At 33.9% G+C, this 23471-nt stretch overlaps 1 protein-coding gene across 3 annotated transcripts in view; it reads right to left on the reverse strand.

Moving 5' to 3' along the window:
- ZEB1 (zinc finger E-box binding homeobox 1) overlaps positions 1 to 23471 on the reverse strand; it is a 191156-nt gene that overhangs the window by 109370 nt on the left and 58315 nt on the right. The gene's annotated exons all lie outside the window — the stretch shown is intronic.

Here is a 23471-nt window from a genome sequence, read left to right on the forward strand (position 1 = left end):
CAATTTCTCTCATCATCCACATAACTAAAATTCCACCTCCTGTGTAAAGCTTTTTAGGCTAAAGAAAAAGATGCAATTTTGCTAGACTATTCCAACAGAAACAAGGGTTTATTATCCGTGAAGGCCAAAATACACTCACCATTTTATCAGTATATTCTCTGACTTATGCTATTTGTTCAGTTGCTTACATAACTTCTAAAGGGCTACGTTGACGGTGTATTAAGTTTTAGGCTTCTGATGAGCAGACATTATATTTAACTTCATTTTTACAGTTAAAATAACTTATAGAATATCATGCAAAACTAGATGCAGAACTAATGCTTCTAATGTAGTTTATTTTCTATGTAATTGTATAATTCTGGATAAAAAGAGGTAAAATAAAATCATTCTTAACCACAATTTAGAATCTATGGCTATCAAAAATTATTAACTATATCACTCTTTAAAAATGTCCTCCTACAACAGCAAAAACTGCTGGGTAAATCATGGGCTTTGGGGATTCTCTCCCTTAGTTATATTTCCAGGATGTAGAAGAGTTTCAACACCCTTACTAGACTGACAGTACTCCTGCTTAAACCTTCAGCCTGATGCTTCCTGAGAACTCTTTTGGAATACTTATAAACCCAGGCAGTTAAAATATTTTGGATTGAAGCCAAGAAGAACTAAAATCAAGCCAACGAGTCCTTAAAATTATGTAAGAGTCTCACAGAAACTCATTTTATCAATTTTTTAAAACAGAAATTCCACAAGGAGTCATCTTATAATGAAAATTTTGATATTCCCCCTTCTCTAGTTTCAAAAAGTTAGTTCTCTATTATATTGTTAGATACTTTATAAAAGTGGGCACATACTTTCACTAAATTAGCAGAGAAACAAGTAGTGTTGTTAGTTACTTCTCCATACTCCCTATCTTTCTCACAATTTTGCTCCTAAAAGAGTAGAGTCTCATTCTATAACATGCAGCTTAAATATAATGAATTCTGGCTGAGATCTGTAAAGTAGAATTACATATAGCAGAAAATCTTATATTGGCTTACTTAAATTTGCAAAGATCCTTATGAACTTAGGCAATCCCCTTCCCCACTCATTATTTCACATGTTATTAGAATAAAAGAACTCTCATGTGAAAGAATGTAAAAAAAGTTTGGCTTTGTTATGCAGTAATGCATGTAAATGCAGTAAATGAAATTAACAGGCCTAAGCAAGGAAGAGATCTGGAAAAAGTCTTGGCATGATGTAAACAATAGATGAGTACTATGTAACTATCAAATAATTTAAGAAACAAGACAGACTCCTTAAAAAAGTGGGATTTTGAATTTCTAAATTTTAATTTCCAAAATCTTTTAAAAATAAACTTTACAAGCATTGTAAAGGCAAGAAACAATTACCATGTTAGAAATAATAACAATATTAGGGGAAATAATTACCAAGTAATAAAGCACCATACTGAATACAGAGCCTCAGGCTCTGTGGCAGAAAACACTACTGTGGTGCACATGAACATGTAGTAGGTTAACTCAGAAATAAAATTCTGTAGTTCCAACTGTTTTTACTTCTCAAGCTGTATATACTGTATATTTACTTGGTAAAGTCTCTGCTAGAAGTTTGATCACCTTTGATATTTTATAAAAAAATTTAATAACCAATTCTTTGGTAAGTGAATAAAGTACAGATGTGAAGACACACACAATCACTTTCAAATTAGGCTAATTTTCCACAATATTTCATTGTCTGTAAGTCATACTTTTAAAAAGAATTCCCATTCTGGCTATACTAGGAAAAAGAATGACGAACTAAGGAGACAGAAGAAATCTCTGCTTCCTTTTCTCCTCTTCATGCACTGATTGCACAATCAGCTACATCATTTGGGAGATCTAGTCAGAAATGAAAATATAAGGAGGACCCCTGTTTGTGAATTATTAAAAATTTAAAGATGGTAACAGCAGAGCATTCAACCAAGTGCTGCTGGGCCTTGTGTGACTATCCAAATCACATGCCCATGATGAAGCTGTCCCTATTCTTCTCCTATATGACCTTGACTTTGTTCCACCCTTTCACCCAGTCTTCTGTTATTTCCTCTAGGAAGTCAACCACATCTGCCTTCACCTCTTAGCCACCACATGGCTTACTGGCAGAGATCTCGTTCACTCTCGGATACCGCCACTATCTTCAGATTCGTCAGACTGAATAATAAAAGGAGAGACACAGTCTGAACATGATGAAAGGCAAGGTCCTCAGGTTTGGCACAACACCTCTCAATGGTCTTTGAGTTATATTAATTGTAACCTAGTCCTTACAGGATAAGAATAGTATATAATAAATCCACAAAAAGATCAACTTGCTAGAAAACTATACAAACACAAAATGCAAACTAAGTAATAATGTGAAAGTAAGCAGAAAGTAAGCTTAAAATATGACCAAATATGTTACTTTTTTTTCTACAAAGGTAAAAACAAATCCTCTCAAGTAGGAGGTTGCATTTTGCTTTTCACCTGAGTATCATCAGTTCACAAGATTCTACAAGATGACTTTAAGGCTACAAAGTTGGCAACTTTTTAAGTAAATTAATACTTGCTTACACAGGTAAGTGTTTTATATAGGTAAGTAAAGAATGTATAGACAGGTAAGAAGAAGCTTGAATTTATTATTAACAAATAAATAATCCTTTATATCTCTGAAACAAGGAGAATCACTATAATGAAACAAACTTTAAGAGTAAAAAATAAATAGGTTGTAGAAAAGGAAGGGTATGTAGCAATCAGAGAAGCAATGATTGATTTTATTAAGATACACTCTTCAAATATAATTCCAATCATAAAATGTATTTCAAACACACTGTTCCTGCTCATAAAAAGAATGTGATTTAAATGTCCAGAAAGATAATATACTGAATCTTTTATAACTTAAGCAGAAATTTAATAAATACAGGCCAGTCTGTTCACAGTCAACACTTACATAGTTTATACCTTAAAAACTATGTGAATTTTCAGTAGCAACGTGCCTTTAATATTTTCTCTACCTATTTTAAAAACTGTTTTCATTATTTCAGAAAATTAAATATGACAGTTTCACATATTAGCATCCTGTTTTCATTTAAAGCAAAAGCCTAAGAGATATTAAGAAGTACCTAGTTTTAAAATACTTCTGAAATACGTAAATTTTATAAAAGCAAAGATAAATATAAAATATAAATAATATACTAGTAAATAATCTTTAATACCCACATCAGCTATCTTTTAAAGGAAGTAGTGTAAACAAGATTCTATAAGATGTTGTTTCTATTATTTTGTCAGATCTAGCTAGCAGATTACTAGTGTGAAGACTCTTATTTTTGAAGAACTTTTTCATATTTGTCGCAGAAAAAATGCTATTTTTAAATGCAAGAAATGGAAGGGAAAGTCATCCAAATTTTACACAAATAATTCTTCTCTAAACAAAGGGGTGATTTCTGTGTTTAAATAGCAGAAGAAATTAGTTTAGCTACCTGGATGGAACAAGGTTATTTTTTGCCTCTAAGCTAGAACCCAGTAAAAAAGAGTCACAAAACTAGCTTTAACACATGTAATTCAAACATTACTAATTTTTAATAGTTGGAGGAGGGGTCAAGTAAAACCCAGTTATTAAATATAGTGGTTCTCAAATTATGGTCCCAGAACAATAGCATCAGCTCCATCTGGGAACTTGTTAGAAACTTCTTGGAAATTCTGGGGCCCTGCCCAGACCTACTAATCAGAAACAATGGGGGAAGCGTCCATCAATCTTTATTTAAACAAGTTCTCTAGGTGATTCTAATGCAGCTAAAGTTTAAGAACCAGTGGCTTAATATGTCTTCAAAATGTATCATAAGGTATTTGAAATTAAATGGTCCAAATTTCATGTATTTTTTATTTATAAAGTATCCCTAGACCAAATGAATAGTTTAAGTGCAGCTTAGAAGAAACACAGAATTTTACAAATATATTAAATCTACTCTTTTTAGCAATAATATAACCAAACCATATGAGAGAGAAATTATGACTGAATGTAATTTTTTGGTCAACAACAGCTTAAAAAGAACCACCAAAAATGCTGTAAGTAACAACTATATAATAAATCTTAGGAACTGAGAAATCATAAGTGCATAATACTTACTGAACTCACACCAAGTACAAAAGGCAACATAAAAGGAATTCAACATAAAAGAGAGAAAACAATATGCCTGTTCCTTTAGGACACCTGGTCTGAAAACATAGCTAACTTATGATAGTTTCATCACTTCCAGCATAAACTAGGTCCTCTAATAGCATACCATTTGGCATTAATAATATCTGCATCTCTATGCTTCTTTAGTATTCAACATGTTTTTTCTCTTGAAGGTAAATAATCTTTCTGCTCCTGTCATAAAATATATATTCCAAGTATTAGGGACTTTAAAAATTTCCTTCTAATTTTTCACCTTTTCCTGTTTTGCCTTCCTGATTAACATCTTTCTTTTTTTTTAAAGATTTATTTGAGAGAGAGAGAATGAGAGAGAGAGAGAGAGAGAGAGAGAGAGAGAGTACATGAGAGGGGGGAGGGTTAGAGGGAGAAGCAGGCTCCTCGCTGAGCAGGGAGCCCGATGAGGGACTCGATCCCGGGACTCCGGGATCATGACCTGAGCCGAACACAGTCGCTTAACCAACTGAGCCACCCAGGCGCCCCAACATCTTTCTTGACAAACCATAAAGTCATTTTCATCCATCTTAGTTTTGAAGCTCATGATATGTCTATATGAACCTTTGTTCCCTCACTTACTACTCTTTCTTCCTCTACATATATTTGAATAAAGATTTTTCTGGGCTTCCTTTAAAAAGTGTATTATCAAGCCAGTGAAGCACATCTATTTTCTTTAGATCCCTGAACAAATAAAGTTCCTGAAAGAGGCCACGGAGAACCATAAGACCCTTCCTCCAGGTTAAATACCCAGGGCAGTTCTTCTGGCTGTGGCATTAGAAATAATTAATTTGCATTAGTACGGCAATACTCTGTATAACATTATAAAATATAACCAATAATCTTTAAGGAAGAGAAAATTAGCCCTCCTGATTCCTATCACAAAACATTCTGCATGATTTGACCCAACCCCCTCAAAGTGTATTTCCAGTGATTTTATTGAATTATGGTCTCAATCTAACAAGTGTTCTTACAAGAGCAGTACAAGATGGGCATTTATAAGGAAACAAACATTTCTTTAAAAAGAAACATTATTCCATCTGCGACCTGAATATGCTGAAGCTGTAGAGTAAGAATTTTTAAAATAATTCTTTAGTTTTGACAAATCATTTAAAGCTCCTAAAAAGTTGAATATTAGAAATCCCAAGGTCTCACCCCCCCCCACACACACATAACACATATGATCCCAATTACAGGATAGAAATATAGAATAAGTGTTTCATATAGGTAAGATTTTGAAAAAGTGTTAACTAAGTACATATTCTAACAACAATAGGTGTTACTGTTATTGATAAGGGTTACTGTTCACTGAATATCAGGCTTTATACTTAGCACTTTATAAATATTCTAATCCTCATGACAACTCTGCAAACTCAGTGCAACTATTCCAATTTTATATGGAAAGAAACTAAATCACCCTTCCAAATCAAGCTTTTCATTTCAAGTTGTCTAAGGTGACACAGCTAGTAAAGTAACACTGATAACTGAACCCAGGGCTAATTCCAAAGTCTGATCTTTCTGCTATAGGATATTGCTTCCCTTAGATTACACTTATTATACTTATTTTATATACATAAATACGTGATATTATATTTGATTGCATTACTTTTTTCTGAATAATTTATTGGGATTTCTGGTAGCTAATAACAATAAGAACCCCCAAAGTATGTACTAAAGAAAATTCCATAGTGCTTTCTCCGAGTCTGGCCTTAATCCAATCTTTCTTGCTCTAAATTTTAACCTATGAGAAGTTAAAAGCTTCTGGCTGAGAAAGATAAAGTGAAACAACAGCTCTGCACTTCCTGTGTCAAGTCAAGTGTTTCAGTATTAAGGGAAGTTTAATCTCCAATAGACTTAAGATTGAGCATTTCATGCTCTTTTCATTATAAACTGAAGCTTTCATGAAAGGTCACTAGAAAACAGTAAGAAGAAACAGGAATGAAGTTCAAATAAAACACAAGACACAGCAGTTGTCCCAAAGCTGGAAGAGACTTCAGCAATCATCTAGTAGCCCAATACTTATTTTGCAGATGACAAAACTGAAAGCTCAAGAAGTAAATGGCTGTCCAGAGTCTCAAGTGATTAATCAAACTTTCCTGACACTCAGTTCAGTACTAAGCACATCATTCAAGAATACCCTCTCTTTTCACTCACAGAATTCTTCCTGATCCTTTCTTTTTTTTATTATTATTATGTTATGTTAATCACCATACATTACATCATTAGTTTTTGATGTTCCATGATCTCTTCTTTTCTTAGGATCATTATTCTTTAGCTACTCGGGATACTTAGGAGCAATATTGGACAAATATTTATTTTTATATCCTCTTTATCCTACATTTATTGGGAAACAAATCTTACCACTCATGTTTATACTTTCTTCTCCATTCTTACTGCCACCACGCTGGATGGCAACCTCCAAAAGGAGAATAGTTTATTAGTAATGGACATCAGCAATGTGGTCTATTATCAGTTGTTTAAAAAAGATAAAAATGGAGACTATAATGAAACATGGAAAATGGATGCCATAATTAAGAATAAAAATCAAATACATATTATGACTACAATTATTTAAAATAGTTATCCATGTAGTCATAACAGAAAATATGGAAATTTGAAAACAGTAGCTATTTCGTGGCTTATAATGGTTACCTTAAAAAGTTATTTTAAAAAGGAATAACCTTAAGAAAAGCTACATTGGCAGTCTGAATTAGTATTCATCTTATGCATTACAAAGCTTGCAAACTTATAAAACATAAAACAAGGGTCCTGAAATGTACAGTATTTGTACTATTTTTGCAACTCTTCTATAAATCTAAATTACTTCGAAAGAAAAGTTTAAAATACTAAAAAAAAGAAACTTACATTGTACTAAATGACCAATACTTTTCAAGACAAAAGGATTTTCTTTTTTTTAAAGATTTATTCATTTGAGAGAGAGACAGATTGAGAGAGAGAGAGAGAGCACAAAAAGTGGGGAGAGGCAGAAGGAAAAGTAGACTCCCTGCTGAGCCGGGAGCCTGACATGGGGCTCCATGTGGGGCTTGACGTGGGGCTCAATCCCAGGACCCGCAGATCACAACCTGAGCTGAAGGCAGACGCTTAACCATCGGAGCCACCCAGACTCCCTGACAAAAATATTCTTTTTATAAATATCCACATTGTAGCATACCCAAGGTGTCATATTTAATTTCAAATAGCACTTATTTTTTTCAGCATTCTATACTTATAAAATTGGATAAGTAAGGGGTGCCCAGGTGGCTCAGCTGGTTAAGCATTCAACTCATGATTTCGGCTCAGGTCATGATCTCAGGGTCGAGAGATCAAGCCCTGTGTCAGGCTCTGTGTTGGGCATGGAGCCTGTATAAGATTCTGTCTTTCCCTCTTCCCCTGCCTCCCAACCCCCAGTGCATGAATCACAGATCTGTACTTCTGAAACAAATAATGCAATATATGTTAAGAAAAAAAAAAAGAAAAAGAAGATAGCAGGAGGGTAAGAATGAAGGAGAGTAAGTCGGAGGGGGAGACGAACCATTAGAGACGATGGACTCTGAAAAACAAACTGAGGGTTCTAGAGGGGAGGGGGGTGGGGGGATGGGTTAGCCTGGTGATGGGTATTAAAGAGGGCACGTTCTGCGTGGAGCACTGGGTGTTATGCACAAACAATGAATCATGGAACACTACATCAAAAACTAATGATGTAATGTATGGTGATTAACATAACAATAAAAATTATTTAAAAAATTGGATAGGTAAATGGATAAATGGTCAAAACCAAGGATTCGTTCAAAGAAACACATTTTATATGTTCTAATATCAGTGTATACAATAATATTTCTAACACCTTAGTTCCATTCATGCTGTCTACTGACCAAATCCCTGAATTATTTTAAATTTTTTGCATTGACTATTTTCAACTGCATTCATTCATTCATTCAACAAATATTAATTGAGTGAAAAACATGAGCCAGGCACTAAACATCTATGCACTGAGGATAGAGCTGTTAGCAAAGCAAACAAAATCCTTGCTTTTTTATTCTAGTGGAAGATGGAAGAAAATAAACAGTAAAAGTAAGTAAAATATGGGATGGGAGATGGCAATAAGGCTGACAAGAAAAGAAACATAATGGAGGAAGGAGAATTAGGGCAGAGTGGGGAAATTTTGCAATTTTAGATTGAGTGGCTAAGTAAAGTCAACTGACTTGAATAAAAATCCCAAATTGATAAGGGAATGACTATAAAGATAATAGGGAGAAGTGTTACAGACAGAGAGAATAGCCAGTGCAAATCTTCCAAAGCAAGAACTTGCCTGATGCATTCCAAGAACAGCAAAGAGGTCAGTATGACTAGAGCAGAATGAGTTGGGGGTGAAGAACAGAGTGAGAGGGGAAGAAAAGTAGTTGATGTCTGGGAGTAAGAGGGGCCCAGGGGATATAGCCTGATAGGCCATTTCTTGGACTCTGGCTTTTATTTTCAGAGAGATGAGAAGTCAATGGAGGGTTTTCATCAAGGAGTGACATAACATGACATATTTTAATATAATTACGCTATCTGCTGTATTAAGAATTGACTGAAGTAAATCAAGGGCAGAAACAGGAAGACCAATCATAGGAGGCTTTTGTAACAATATAGGCAAGATGTGAAGATGACTTGGATCATAGATATAGCAGTGGAAATGGTGATCGGTCCTGAATTTTGAGAATATATTAAGGATAGAGACAAGAGAATATGATGACAGGGATATGGGGAATTATTAGATATGGGGTGAAAGAAAGCTAGGAATCAAGGATGACACCAAGATTTATCAAAAGAATGCTATTATTTATTAAGATGGGGAAAACTTGGGGGGCAGTTTTGGTGAGGGCAGGGGAGATGAAGAATTCAGTTTACTACATTACATTTTGAGAATACTAAATGACTTCTGCTCCTCAGCAAATGGATGGACATCTAAAGCCATGATACCAGATGAGGTCATCCAGGGAGAATAGATGTGGCGGGGGGGAAGAGGCCCAAATTCCAAATGTTGGAGCACTACCAATTTAGAAGTTGGAAAGTAAGAAGGAATCAGCAAGAGATTGAAAGTAGCAACCAGAGAAGTAGGAGGATAAATTAGGGGAGTGGAGTAACCGGAAGGCAAATAAAGAACATGTTCAGCGCTGCTGCTACGTAGGTCAAGTAAGATGAGGATGGAGAAGGGACCAGCCTGGGGTCAGTAACATGGGCAATTGTGGTGCCATGGCAGGGGTTACAGAAATTCAGAGCACAGACAACTCTTTCAAAGAGGTGAGCTATAAACAGAAAGACAAAGGAAAGTAACAGAGGGAAAAGTGGAACAATAACTTTTTATAAGATGGGATGAAAAAAATCCAGTAGTATTTGTATGTTGATGAAAAAGATCTGGTAGTGAAGGAAAAAATATTAATGCAGGAGAGGGAAGTCAGAATTGCCCTAATTGTTTGAGACTCAATTATGATATATAATAATTCTCCATTAATAAGAATATTTCAATATTTACCTAAAAGCCAGAATCACAGTATCTCATATATTAATAATTAGAGTCAAAATATATTTAACAGTTCCAGAAATAAGTATATATGTTGAATAAATCAATGAATAATATACTTTTTATTAACTGCCCTGCCCAACATTTTATCAGTTAAGTGTATATTTTCTTTTGCTTTCATATAGTATACTTGCTTTAGGTAAATGGTATCTTCAAAGGTAAAGATTATATTTTTATGTTCAGTTGAAGGTCATATTTTAGTATTTATCAATTGATCTGTATTGTGGTTGCCCCCATTACGTATTTGTGAAGAACAAAATCTACCCTCACATTCACATAGTCCTCTGAAATGGATCACTAAGTCCACATTTTTTTATATGCTTTCACTGCAGAATTTAGAAAGCTGAACTACTAGCTGAATACACTGTTATGAAAAATAGACAGATTATCTTACCTAATCAACACTGCTAGAATCATACAAATATATGCCCAACTCCAAAAATATCCACAAACAATGTGTCCTCTTGTAACATATATATTTGGAAGAGCTTAAAAACTGAACTACTTTTAAACCAAGGGTTGGCAAGAAAGCCAAAGGCCAAACAGTAAATATTTTACGATTTGAGGGCCATACACAGTCTCTGTTAAGTGTTCATTGTCTTCTTTTTCACAATTGTAACCGCTTATAATCCCCTTTTTTATGATTTTAAAATGTAAAAACAATTCTTAGCTTGTGGGTCATATAAAAACAGGCCGAAGACTAGATCTGGCGCATTGGCTATAATTTGTTGACTCCTGCTTAAAACTGTTGTACAGAAGATTAGACATGATCCAGGTGAGTCATATCTCAGGATTAAAGTGGAAATTTACTTAAAAGTGCTTTACGTTCTATTAAAAGGAGATATGTATTTTTTTCCAAAAATAGGAAGAAAGTTCTACTTGAAATAGCATGCTCAACAAAATGCTTGTATCTAAAAAAGCAATTAGTAGTTCTTTTACAGAAAGCCATGAAATTCATAATAGCCATTATCTCTGATTACATAATCAATCCAACTGATACTATTTAACTCTTAAATACTGCACCTGTAAATAGTGAAAGAAAAACATCCAGTAACATTTAATATGTTTTAATTCCCCTATTTTTATTTCCTATATTAAAAATATGTATATGCAAAGGAATTAGATTAAAAATATTTTAAGAAGAGCAAAAGCTGTTTTATTAACTTTTTTTGGATTGTCAGACCCTTTAAAACTCTGATAAAGGTAATGGATTCTTCCTCCAAAAAAGAGATACATTCAAACTTCTGTCTTAATTTTAGAGAGATCCAGACTCCCTGAAACCAATCCACAGATCCCAGGTGAAGATTCTCTGAACTTAAAAGCACAATCATTTTGCTCCTGCAGGTAACCTCACATGAGGTTTCTAAAATTAAGATAAAAATCTAAGGAATTACCACATGATGACAAGTAAAACCTAAATAATTACCACATAATGGCAAGTAAAATTATACTTACAGATAATCTAAAAATCAAGACAATAATCCACACTCTTAGATCTGGTGGATTTTTGAGTAATTCAAAGCTTCTTACAACATGGTCAAATTTTAATGAAACATCTCTCTCTCTCCACGCACTAGCTTGGGCTCCCTGCTGCAGGCTGGCCAGTTTCTCCCTGTGCCCAACATCCGCCATATTTGTTTCTGCACTTTTCTCACGACGGCACCCTTGCCTGTGGTGCTCTTGCCACACCTATTCAAACCCCACTGAGCCACCGAGACTCAAATTAAATTCTACCACCTCCATCATCTCTTCTCTGATATCATAGCCTGTAACTTCTTTCCCCTGAATTCATCGCTTTTACAACACTATTCAGTTAATCCAGTAGTAATTTGTATTATCACACTGTTTTTGTATATGTTCTGAGTCTCCCAACTATAGTGCCAGTAACAAAAGGCAGAAATACTTCTTTGCATCATCATCATCCTAGGCTTTAAAACTATTACAAATATGGGATATTTTTCATAAATGTACGTTGAATGAATGAATGAACTTCAATGGCTTCAGAAAGTAGTTTGATTTCACTATATATATATATATATATGCTGATTGGCAAAAATATGAAAACAAACAAACCAAAAAAAAAAAAACCCAACTCCATGAAATGAAATGGAGTATTTAATTTTGTAAAACACTACTACCTGGTAAGTGGCAGAGCCTAAAGCTAGGGAAAACTCTATAAACTGAAAATCATGATCATGATTGTTAACTAAGGTTTTTTTTTTTTCATGGACATGATAAAATGCCTTAATTTTAGTTCAAATTTTGTGGGCTAAATATAACACTAAATCATAACTGAGTGGTGTAAACTGGGTAAACTGCCAAGTCTACTAAGTACTCCACCATGTGCTAGGCATTTCCTAAATTCAGCGCTATACCAGTTACTCCTCTTCCCATAAAATTTCTCCAGGGCACCAGTCCCAGGCAGCACTGTACAGGAGGCAGAGTTCCTAGTTCCCATCCAGGCCTTCTGGTATCTTCTCCCTTTAAAATCAGATGCTTTCATTCTGCTCCCTGACACCTAGGGCTCTCTCTGTGGCTCTTTACCCAGGCTTGTACTTAGGCTTCAGGTTTTACCTCATTTTTATCTTTCCTTTCCCCTACCAAAATTGAATGAACATTTGTTGCAGTCACTTTAAGTCTTGCCAAGTAAGTAGGTTAATCATTTCATATAAATAAACTCACTTTAAAGTGTGACTATTGTACACTAATTCAAGACTGTAATGATAGAAACACAATTTTTAAAGTATGGAGGCATTACAATACCTTTCATACCATGTATATGGGAAGGTACGACTCCGCACGCATGTTAAGTTAGCAGTACTTTAGGGGAAATATACCATATATACAAATACATGGAAAAAAAAAAGCTGTGCCAAAACCACTCCTACAAACATTAGAAAGAGCATCTGATGAGATTTATAGGTGAAGAACAGATAGTGAGAAAACAAGATTTACAATTTCCCCCATGTAGAAGAGTTTTTTGTTAGCATGCTGTTATTAATGAATGTTATTAATGATGAATGATATGTCACGCATTAAGTTAATAAACAGTTCTTTAGTTGTACAAAGCAGACCCACGCAATGTTTCACAGGTACCTCAAATATATGGATGCTGAACTCATTATCCCCTTCTATCAGTAAAACTCATACAACAATCCATTCCTCTCCAGTGTTTGGACTTAAAGGGCACCACCATCCACTCTGCTCCAGAAACCCATGAGTCATCCTTGGTGTGTCTGTATTCCTCATCCCCTCATCGAATTAATGCCCTATAAATTCTAACTCCTAAATCTCTCTCTAATATGCCTTTCTTCATCCTCACTGTCACCACATCAGCTCAAACCCCATTATCTCTCCCCTAGCCTTACTGTGAAACTTGACTTCACATCTTTCTATCCTTCATTGGGCAGATGTGGCAAATGTCATGGTACTGCAGCATTCAGCCACAAGACTGATCACACTGTTTTTTTTTTGTATGTTCTGAGTCTCCCAACTATAGTGCCAGTAACAAAATGCAGAAATACTCAAAATCAGAATGTTGTGTCTGACTTCTTTCATTCATAAGAAATGAGCATATGCTGTAAGCCCCCATTTATATAAAGTACAATATAGGCAATACCATCTATGCAATAAGAAGTCAGGTGAGAGCTGTCCTTGGTAGGTAGAGGGGGGCAAGACTGACTGGAAGGAAAGATGAAAGGGAACTTCTGGGATGGTGATGGCGTTCCATTTCTTCATCTGGGTGATGGTCACATAGGAGTATTCAGCTTGTGAAAATTCATGGGGTGATATACTTATGATATGCTCACTTTTCTAATTGTATTATTAGGCTTTCATTAAAAGTTTTAGAAAAATTAAAATACAGTGTTCAACGTCTTCCCACTGCTCTTAAGCTAAAGTCCGAAGGCCAAATATCTGGTAACGACACTAAAGATACTTTGCTGTGCAGTCTCATCTCTCCCTCTCTCCTAAGTCTTTTCTCTTCAATGTGTCTTATTTCTTCCTTCAGGGTTTTCACATTTGCTTATTCTGTCTTCTCATTTTGTTTGACTAACTCCTAATAATGCCTCAGGTTCAGTTAAAATTTCATTTTGGCAAAGCAGCCTTCTCTGACCCCCGGCTTAGGTTAGGATCCCCTCTATCTTCCCTTTGTACCACTCCATTACACACCTTTAGTAAACTATAGTTTCTATGAGCACAGGGAGTGTGTTTCATTTACCATTCTATTCTCATAATATACTTGATGACTGACTGAATAAATTTATTTCCTAGACAAGAACATGGAAGGTAGTTGTAGCAAAGTTTCAATGTCTCTGTATTGCAATATAAACAGTGAAATTGCGACAAAAAGTTTTTGATACACAAACTGAAAAGAAATAAGAGATAAATGCTCAATTGTTAATACACAGAAAGATATAAGCCCTGCATGTAGGCACACAGAAGCCACTTTTAATAGTTCTGGTTTATTTGAAACTTCTATTTTAAACAATAATCTATGTTAATAAAATTGATATGAAATTGACTGTAAATAAGTTTCTACTCATCTATGTTCAGATGTTGGATTAGTTTTGATCTACCATGTAAACCAAAGCTCTACCACTGATTAATGAGCTCAGTGAGTAAGTGGTCAATTAATTATTTCAATTTCTTTGAATGCAGAGAATATTTAAAATTGGTCTACCTCAAATTAAAAAAAACAACTATTTCTAAATATTTGTAAATGTTCCTAAGAAGAATTTAAGCTTTTCTATTTTAAACATAAAATTATTTGATGAATGAGAAGTAAAAAATCAAAATTTTATTTGTTAGAATTACCCACAGAAAGTAACAGAGGTGGCCTATTGGGTGGGATATAGAAACTGTTCTTCCTGAATGAAAAACAAAATCTGGCTCACTTCAAAAGTTACCTTCTACAAAGGCAGAGGAGCATAAGTGATAATCACCTTGAGTGATAATGCCCAAAACTGTAATCTATTTCAGAAATCAATGGCATTTTCTATGATGAGCTTTATATTATATATTTTAGAATCTTTAAGTATAATTAAACTTAAATAAAAAAATACAGGTAGTGTTCTAAGTTGTCTTACTCTTTCCTACTCCTTTTGGGAAATAACTGCTTTCTGTGAATCATCCCTCAAATTTCTTTTCCTTTTAATATCCAATTAATGGTATAAATTCATTAAATCTTGACTTAGGCAGACTTTCCTAGCTAGTACCAGAAAAAAAAAAACAAAAAGTAAAAAAATGAAAAAAATGGTATTTCCTTTATTTTGAGAAAGAAGTATGAGTTTCCTTAATTAATATAGAATTTGATTACTTACTATTTCTAACGTACTACTGTAATAATAAAAACATTTTCTGATAAAAAAAGAATGACCTTAAAATACTCTATCACTGAAAAACAACGTGAGGTATGTACAGTCTACTGTAGAATTTCTTCAGCTAGGGTCAGGACCAGAAGGAGTCCCTACAATTAACTGCTAAAGCAATTAACTGCTTTTTTAATACTCTCAAAATAACATTATTCAGTTATTTTCCTGAGTTTTAGTTACTCTCTGAATAAAGGATTTGAAAAGAGAAAAAAGTAGGAGTCAAATTATAATAGATAATTCATTTTTTCTTTAACTCATCTTCAAGAATTTATCACACAGTCTCACACTGTGTTGAGAGGCCATGTTTATGTAACAACTGATAAAGGTTCTAGTCAAAGGGTAGAATGGAAGAAACTAGTAGCAAATTAACTGCCCTCATTTAGGCTGGTCTTCTCAAATTTAATTAATTCAAGGTAAAGCTTTTCCTTCTAAAAACAAGTACAATGTTTTTTTTTTAAGCAAACTTTAGTTTTTACAAGTATTAAATTTCAAATGAGTGAAGGCAAATAACATAGTCTTTGAAATTCAGTTTATCAGTAAAGTGATGATGTTACTTGATCAGTGGTTGTTAACCAAATTTTTTGTTGCAAAGCCCTTCAAGAATAGAATGAAAATTATGTTTACTCCTCCCAGCAAAAAACACATACATACAAAATTTTAGTATAATTTCAGGGGATTCACGGACCCTTTAAAGCTCATCCAAACATTATTGGGTAAAAAAGGAGCTACGTTTTAAGGTATTTTGCAGCAGCTTTAAATTTTGGTTTCAGAAATAAGGTTAAAGCCTTTAAACCAAAGGAAGTCAAACTTGAGAATAAAAGTGAAAACCCAAACACAATTCATTAATTTACTCACTGCTGTTAAAGATATTAGCTCACAAAAGCTGAACACCTTACCTATATATAGATGTAGGTGTTAATTTGACAAAATAATTCATACCTTAGACCTTAGAAGTCAGGCAAAGTAAGATTCTTACATAAACCGAGGATATTTCTAGGCATGGAAATGTGTGATTTTCACAGGTCTCAAATGACAATAAGTTGTCTCTTCCCACTCCCCTCCTTTCCAGGTTCAATTCCTTCTTAGAGTGAGGAAGAAAACTATTATATAATATAGGATATATCTGAGATATTTTAGGTGACTGGGGAAAAGTAATACTTTCAAATCCTTAAATTTCTTATCTAAAAATAATTTTTGGATCACTGCAAAAAACAAACAAAAAAAAACCATACCTTACCTGTAATTCTTGTTCTCTGAAGGAAATGCAGTAATTATAAACATATCCACACTCTTGGGTACATTCTCCTAAGCATGAATGGATTTGGAATGCGCCATAACTGAAACTGAACTGCTCAACTCCCCAACCGCACTGGCGGCTGGGTCTACCTGCCTGGCTGGTAACGAAGACCTGACAACTGAAGTCATTCACCTCGTGAAGGCAAGTGTTCCCCTTGAGAGGGAGTGTGGAGCTGGTGTAATTACTGTCCTTAGAGAACACGAATTATAAATGGTCTCTCTTCTAGAGGTTAAGAGGGATACATCTACTCCTAAAGAAACTTACATGTTTCAAAACGGTGCTAAAACTGGAACATTAAAAATGTTTAAAAAATACGAATGGAAAGCTGTTCTGGAAAAGAAGGCCTCAGGATGAATGAGAGATACTGGTTTAAGAACTGACTGGGTGTCGACTGGGTCAGGGTCCAATGATCAACACCAGAGCACAGAATTACAAGTACTTAAATACTTGCCATGTAAAGTAAGCCTTATCCTGGCATTCAGCAACCTAATATTTTGTGTTAATGCTTGCCAACTCAAGATGATGTGACAGCTGCAGTGGTAACCAGTGGTAGGGAAAATAACTTGAAATAGCCAAGACCCTGAAAACTGCCGAGACTGTCACCAAGGGTGAAATGTTTTTTGTAAGATGTGATACTAGCAATAAGCTGTTAGACAGTTTCTATTTTATAAACTCAAGTAACTAATCATTCAAGTCATAGAATTTCATAAACCTTACAGCTTAACGTAATAGTTTAGATTCAAAATGTTTAAATTTGTAAGGACTGAGTCTCTGTGATATAAGCCCATCTTCTGTCTTAAACATCTTAGGGAATTAGGAAGAAATGGGCTATCAGTAGTTCTGGTTTGCATACTGATTTTGGGCGGGGGGGGGGTTGGTTATCAAAATCCTCCCAGGAGGAAGAGATTCTCTATGCTCTAGTCCTACAACTATCTAGGAAGTCTGATGATGTCTTCCACTCTGTTAAAACCGGGCAGGATTGCCATATAAAATACAGGACTCCCAGTTAAATCTGTATTTTAAATAAATAATTTTTTCTCAGTATGTCCCAAGTATAACATGAGTCACAATTACACTAAACAATTACTTGTTATTTACTTGAAATTCAAATTAAACTGGGCATGCTGTTTTGTTTTTGTTCTTGATTTTTCGTGTTCTGTTAAATCTGGAAACTCTGAACTAGGGGAGCTTACAGTTACCCAGTGGAATTCACCATGGATGATGCTAAAATGGGAGCCCCACCCTTGGTGTAGATCTGTACTGTCTAATACAGTAGCTACTGCCATGTGTGGCTTTTGAGCACTAGAAATGTGGCTAGTTCAATACAAAATTTTTATAAGTGTAAAATATACATCGGATTTTGAGTATTTCATTGAATAAAAATAAAACATCTCATAAATCTTTATACTGATTGCATGTTGAAATAATATTTTAGATACATTAGGTTAATTTAAATGTAATTAAGATTAATTTTGCCTGTTTCTTCCTTTTTTAATGTGGTTACAAAACAAACTTAAAATTATACATGTAGCTTGTATTTGCGGCTTGTATTATATTTTTATTGAACAGTGCTGGTGTAGATGGCTTCAAGGAGAGGGCTGGGCTAGAATTTCCTTGTTCCTTCTCTAAAAAATCAATACTGGTGAACATAGGGCTGCCTCTCTCACCTTCCTTTAGCTATTAGAGTAGATAGGGAGGCATGATCATACCAAAGAAACTAAATTTCTAGTAGGGACTGTTTCCATGAATTAGCTACGACTCTTTAAAAACAAAAACAAAACACGGCATCTAAGTACTAGTGAGACAAATCAGAAACCTGATCTTTGACAAATCATTCTTACATAATTCAAAATAAGAAATAAATATAGGATGTATATGTGTGTATGATTAAGTATATATATGTATACATAAAAATAAAATCTCCCCAGATCCTAGTTCCAATGCCAAGAGATGAATTCCTTAGTGCCAATATGTTGGGTTTTCACTCCTATATATTATCAAAATCAAAGAACAATAGTTTATTCTACTGCCTAATATGAATGGAGGTGATAGAAGTTATTAATAAGAATTGTTAAAAAAAGATCTTATTTTTCATACTCTAGATACAGAAGGCAAGATCTCACTGGTCCCCATTTTATATATTCATTCTACATAACTGATCTGAAATTAGAATACTAGTTCTAACATGGTGAAATAAATTTTTCCTTTTACAAAATGTATTGCCAATACTATTGTAAGAGCTCATTTTTAAAAAGATGGGGGTGGTTTTTTGATTTAAAAAAATCAGCTATAATAATACTTTAGGTACCAAAGAATAATCTATTTATTCTTATATCCCACCTTACATTTTCAGTTGATGTGACTTTTAATTCAATTTTTTTTTCTCAACTGGCTCAAAGAGTTAATGCCTTCATCTAGTCTGTCCCATGCTATTATAAAGTTAAAAATATTTAACATGCTCTCACAAATAAAAATTCAAAAGAATTATATATAGAGAGAGATTATCTCCAAATAGTGATCTCTATGTCTTCACTGTATAACCTATATCATATCTACTTTGAAGATTTAAAAATCTTTTAAAGTTGCCTACAGTTACAATAAGCAGGACTAGTTCTAATTCCTCAACTATTTTCATAAAAAATAGTAACCTGGTTCTCAAGGTTCTTTCAAAAAAGGTTTCAGCTGCATTTTTTCCCATTCTAACAGCAAATACACAGGGTTTTTTTCCTCCTTAATATCTTTTATTATACAGATATAGGAAGAACAAAGATTTTGAAAAGACAATAAAATTTATCATAAACCAAAGACAGGGCTACCAGACAAAAATCAGCAGATTTCTCCCAAATTTAATGTTTCGTGAATAGTTCATGTCTTTTAGAACTAAAGTTTCCAAGATCACTTTAAGAGCTTTAAGAAAAAGAAAAAAAGATGAATGAAACTAGATGTGGACCAATTAATTTCTTTATCAGTGCTTTAAATCCTCATTGTCAATACCGTAGTATCCTGGTGACTATAACATGAATGTTTGGTTAGACATTTAGTCTCTTGGTGGCAGTCCAAATTATTCTTATTTAATGCTAACCTACTTTTAATCTTGATATTTTCAAAATCAACATGCTCCTGTTCTTTTTCATAGTGAATGAATGTTTTTCAAATGACAATTTAATTTAGGACTGGTCTTTTTGGGAGGTGTCAATACATTGTACAATAGAACAATAAGGTTTTCTGATACTAGAGTTTAGAAATAAAGGCGAGACATTATTTATCCTTTATGAGGTTTCCCTCATGGAACCAACAATGTATATTTCTTCATTTCCTAAAGAAAGGAAAAAGCTACCAGGAAAAAAAAAAACTGCTCATTTTAAGTAATTCTTTTCAATTAGGATCTGACATAAGCAATTAAAGATTAAGAAGGTCTTTGCTTCCATACTTTCTGAAGCTTAATACAGATTTTAAAAAATGGTTTAAGGGACTTTCTCTGAAGTAAAGGTAAGAGGCAGCTTCAAAAAGATCACGAAAAGCAACTCTTCAGAGTGGTTTATATCACTTTAAGCTATTAAGTCACAAGACTGCTTAAACACTGTCACTGCTTCAAAATTCTTGAATGTAAATATCAAGACATCCAAGAAGAGTTCTTGATGAGGGATCAACCACAGCAGTTATTAAACTGATTTAAACGCAGGCTGAACTGGAAGACAAGTTTTACTATAATTGGGAATTTTTTTAAACAAACACCCGTACATCTCTAGGACATGCTTCACTTCTAAACAAGGAAAACCATCTCTTGATGAATGTGTGTGATGTCTTGCCGACAAGTGGCTGCCTAGGCCATCCTTCTATGAGGAAATCTGATGGCCTCAAACCCTCAATGGAGCATTCCAAAACCAGACCTGCATTAGGAGCTTGGGCCCATGAGTGTGCACTCACTACACAGTGCTTACCTTTAGAGAACAAGGTGGTTGACACAAACTGATCAAGTTCTCACACCCCACACCTCCAAGAATACTGAAAAAGATCTGCAGATCTTTCTTGGTGCAGGAGGGACCTCTTTTTAATCTTCTTGTGGTGGAAGTTAAAGATTTTCCTGAAGGAGGAGAGAAGAGTAAAATATTATACTGAGATCATACCATCTGGTTCAAGTCTATCTACCTATATATTATAAAATGTAGGTTCTGAAAAAAAGAAATTAGATAAAATCATGAGTATTCCATAACCACATTCTCTTCTTTCAAAAAAAGAGTATCTTCCCTAAAGAATACTGCATACTCCAAACACTACTCCATAAACCCAAAACTTCAAGTGGCTAGTTTAAACTTCTACCCCAGCACTGAATTATCAGTTGGGAAGTTGAGAAAAATACAGAGAAATCCTGGGTTGTCAAATGATCATACTTGTAAATTCCATTAGAAAAATCAGTAAAGCTAAATTCATTGAAGAACTACTAGCATGTAAGCCTTCCAGAGGAAAAGGGTTTTGACTTTTTTTTTTTTAACACTGTCTGAAGAGCCTTAAATAGTTCCTAAAACATAGTAAGCACTAAAAAAATTTGAATGAAAGAATATTAACCTGTTAGTCAATATTCTCAAGGTCAATACTTGCATAAAATAAAACAATTAGAAGTCTACAAATATTCTGAGGAGTCTGAAGCGTGTTATATAAAAATATTAGTAATATAAACCTCTAATTACATATTAAGAATATCGTGTTTTTAAAATGCTGTACCTTAACATATTTATGAGAAAATGCTATAAATCTATTATTACAACCCAAATCCTAAGAGGAAATGGAATACTTTGTTCAGATCAGGAAATCATACACTGTATCTTAAAAATAATATTACCAAATATCAAATAAAATAAGCTTAATACAGATAAGAACATGCTTTCTTAATACATTAGTATTATTTTTCATCTTTTGAAGATACTATACTATATAAGCCAAGTGATAATATGATTATCTATAATTCTGCCTAAGTAAAGCAAATCATAATATTAAAGTGAAATCAGAAGATGCCATTCTATCAATATATTTATGTATACTTTAAATATGTACAGTTTTTTCAATCTCAAAAAACACAAAATTTAAATAAGAAATGCTGAGCACTATTCATTTATTTCTTTTTCTGTTACTTATAGACTGTTACTGAAAACAGACTGATTTCCTTCAAGTGTTTTCTAGCCCTTTTCAAATTTGATAAATTAGGGAGAAAAAGAAGAAATGCTAAAATCAGTAACAGATTAATCAATGATATTGATGAAGGACTGAATATGTATATGTTTTTTAATCCAAAATGCAAGGTCACTAAAATCAGAAGAAATAACTATTATATAGTAAGTACTTGCTTCCATTTGACCCCAAATTTCACAAATGTGGAATTGGTCCTCAAAACAAACTGGACAGCCCATATGGGGCATTTCATTTTAGGGAATAGGCAGTCATTTAATGTGCAGCCAAAACCACAATTAAAAAAATAAGTAGTAAATCTAGGATTATGCTTACCCTGTATCATTAAAACAATGCTTTAGCTAACAGATTATACCTTAATTATAGTAATAAAAGGCTTTTCGCATTTCACAAATAATTCAACTGAATATCTTGTATCAGGGAATCAATTAAGCTTAAGTGTGAAAAAAGGAAATTTTAAAATAAAATGTGAGAAGCTCACTTAGTCTAAAACAATTCTCTCATTTGGGACATTTTGTAAGCCTTTGAAACTAACTTTGTGGGGAAGAGATGAAAAGAGTTACCAAGAACTAAGTGTAACAGTATGCCAAAAGGAGCTTAGGAGGGGTAAAGGAAAACACTAGGTTGGAAATTTTGCTAAAAGGAAAAGATTCGGCTAGCTAGTTGAATCTCCTCCGTACCCAGGAGGAAAACAGGACACCCAAAATAGAGGCACTGACTAAGAACTCCTTTAAAATCCTTATTCACACTGTTGAAGAATGAATCTTTTGTCTTATTTCTACTAGCAGGAGGGATGAAGTCTAAGTTTATCACATTCAGAGACTTAGTGTTCAATTTTTAATTTCACTTGCAAGTATACATTAAGCTATACTAACAACTACTTTAGGTCCCTTAAAAAATTGCCCTGAGCATCCTACTTTCTCTTCTTCATCTGGACCAATGTTTCTCAGACTGCCTATAGTAAAGAACTGTTTTTTAATTTTTTTTTTCAAATTTATACTAAATTCTAGTTAGTAACCTATAGTGTAATATTGATTTCAGGAGTAGAATTTAGTGATTCATCAGTTGCATGTAACACCCAGTGCTCATCACAACAAGTGCCCTCCTTAATATCCATCACCCATTTTGCCCACCCCTCACACACCTCCCCTCCAGCAACCCTCAGTTTGTTCTCTATTGTTAAGAGTCTCTATGGTTTGCTTCCCTCTCTTTTTTTCTCCTTCCCCTACGTTCATCTGTTTTGTTTCTTAAATTCCACATATGAGTGAAATCACATGGCATTTGTAGTAAAGAACTGTTTTTATTCCCACTGGGGACCCATACTCATGGACTACTATTGCTTAAAACTAATATTCAGCTTATACTACATAGAACTCTACAGGCAGCTTCATTAATAACTAGATCAGTTCAATGAGATAAGGTAGGTGATATGCTTGGATGACAAACAACTATCACATTGCTATAAAAGTTTCTAAACAAGTATGAAATTGAGAGTAAGCATTTAGTCATAGACCAGTATAACCAGCACTAGTTTGCAGCCCATATTTTACGGAGTGCTGATCTAAGTTACAAGTATAGGGTCTTACGACACTGTTCCTCCTTATACTTTTTCACTAAATTCACTTTTGAGTTTTAATTCATTTGTGCCCTTAGAAATTACTAATAATCATATGACTTGTTGCAGTACATTCCTTTTATCAGTTCCATAGAACTATACAATAGAATTTTTTGCAATGGTAGAAATGTTCTATAATCTCCTCTGTCTAAATGGTAAACATTAGCTGTGTGTGCTATTGAGCATTTGAAATGTGGCTAGTGTGACTGAGGAACTGAGTTTTTAATTTTATTTAATTTAAATTAATTT

The sequence above is a fragment of the Callorhinus ursinus genome, unplaced genomic scaffold (genome assembly GCF_003265705.2).
Source record: "Callorhinus ursinus isolate GAN/ISIS: 27379988/994484 unplaced genomic scaffold, GSC_fseal_2.0 scaffold62, whole genome shotgun sequence".
In the NCBI taxonomy this organism is placed as follows: domain Eukaryota; kingdom Metazoa; phylum Chordata; class Mammalia; order Carnivora; family Otariidae; genus Callorhinus; species Callorhinus ursinus.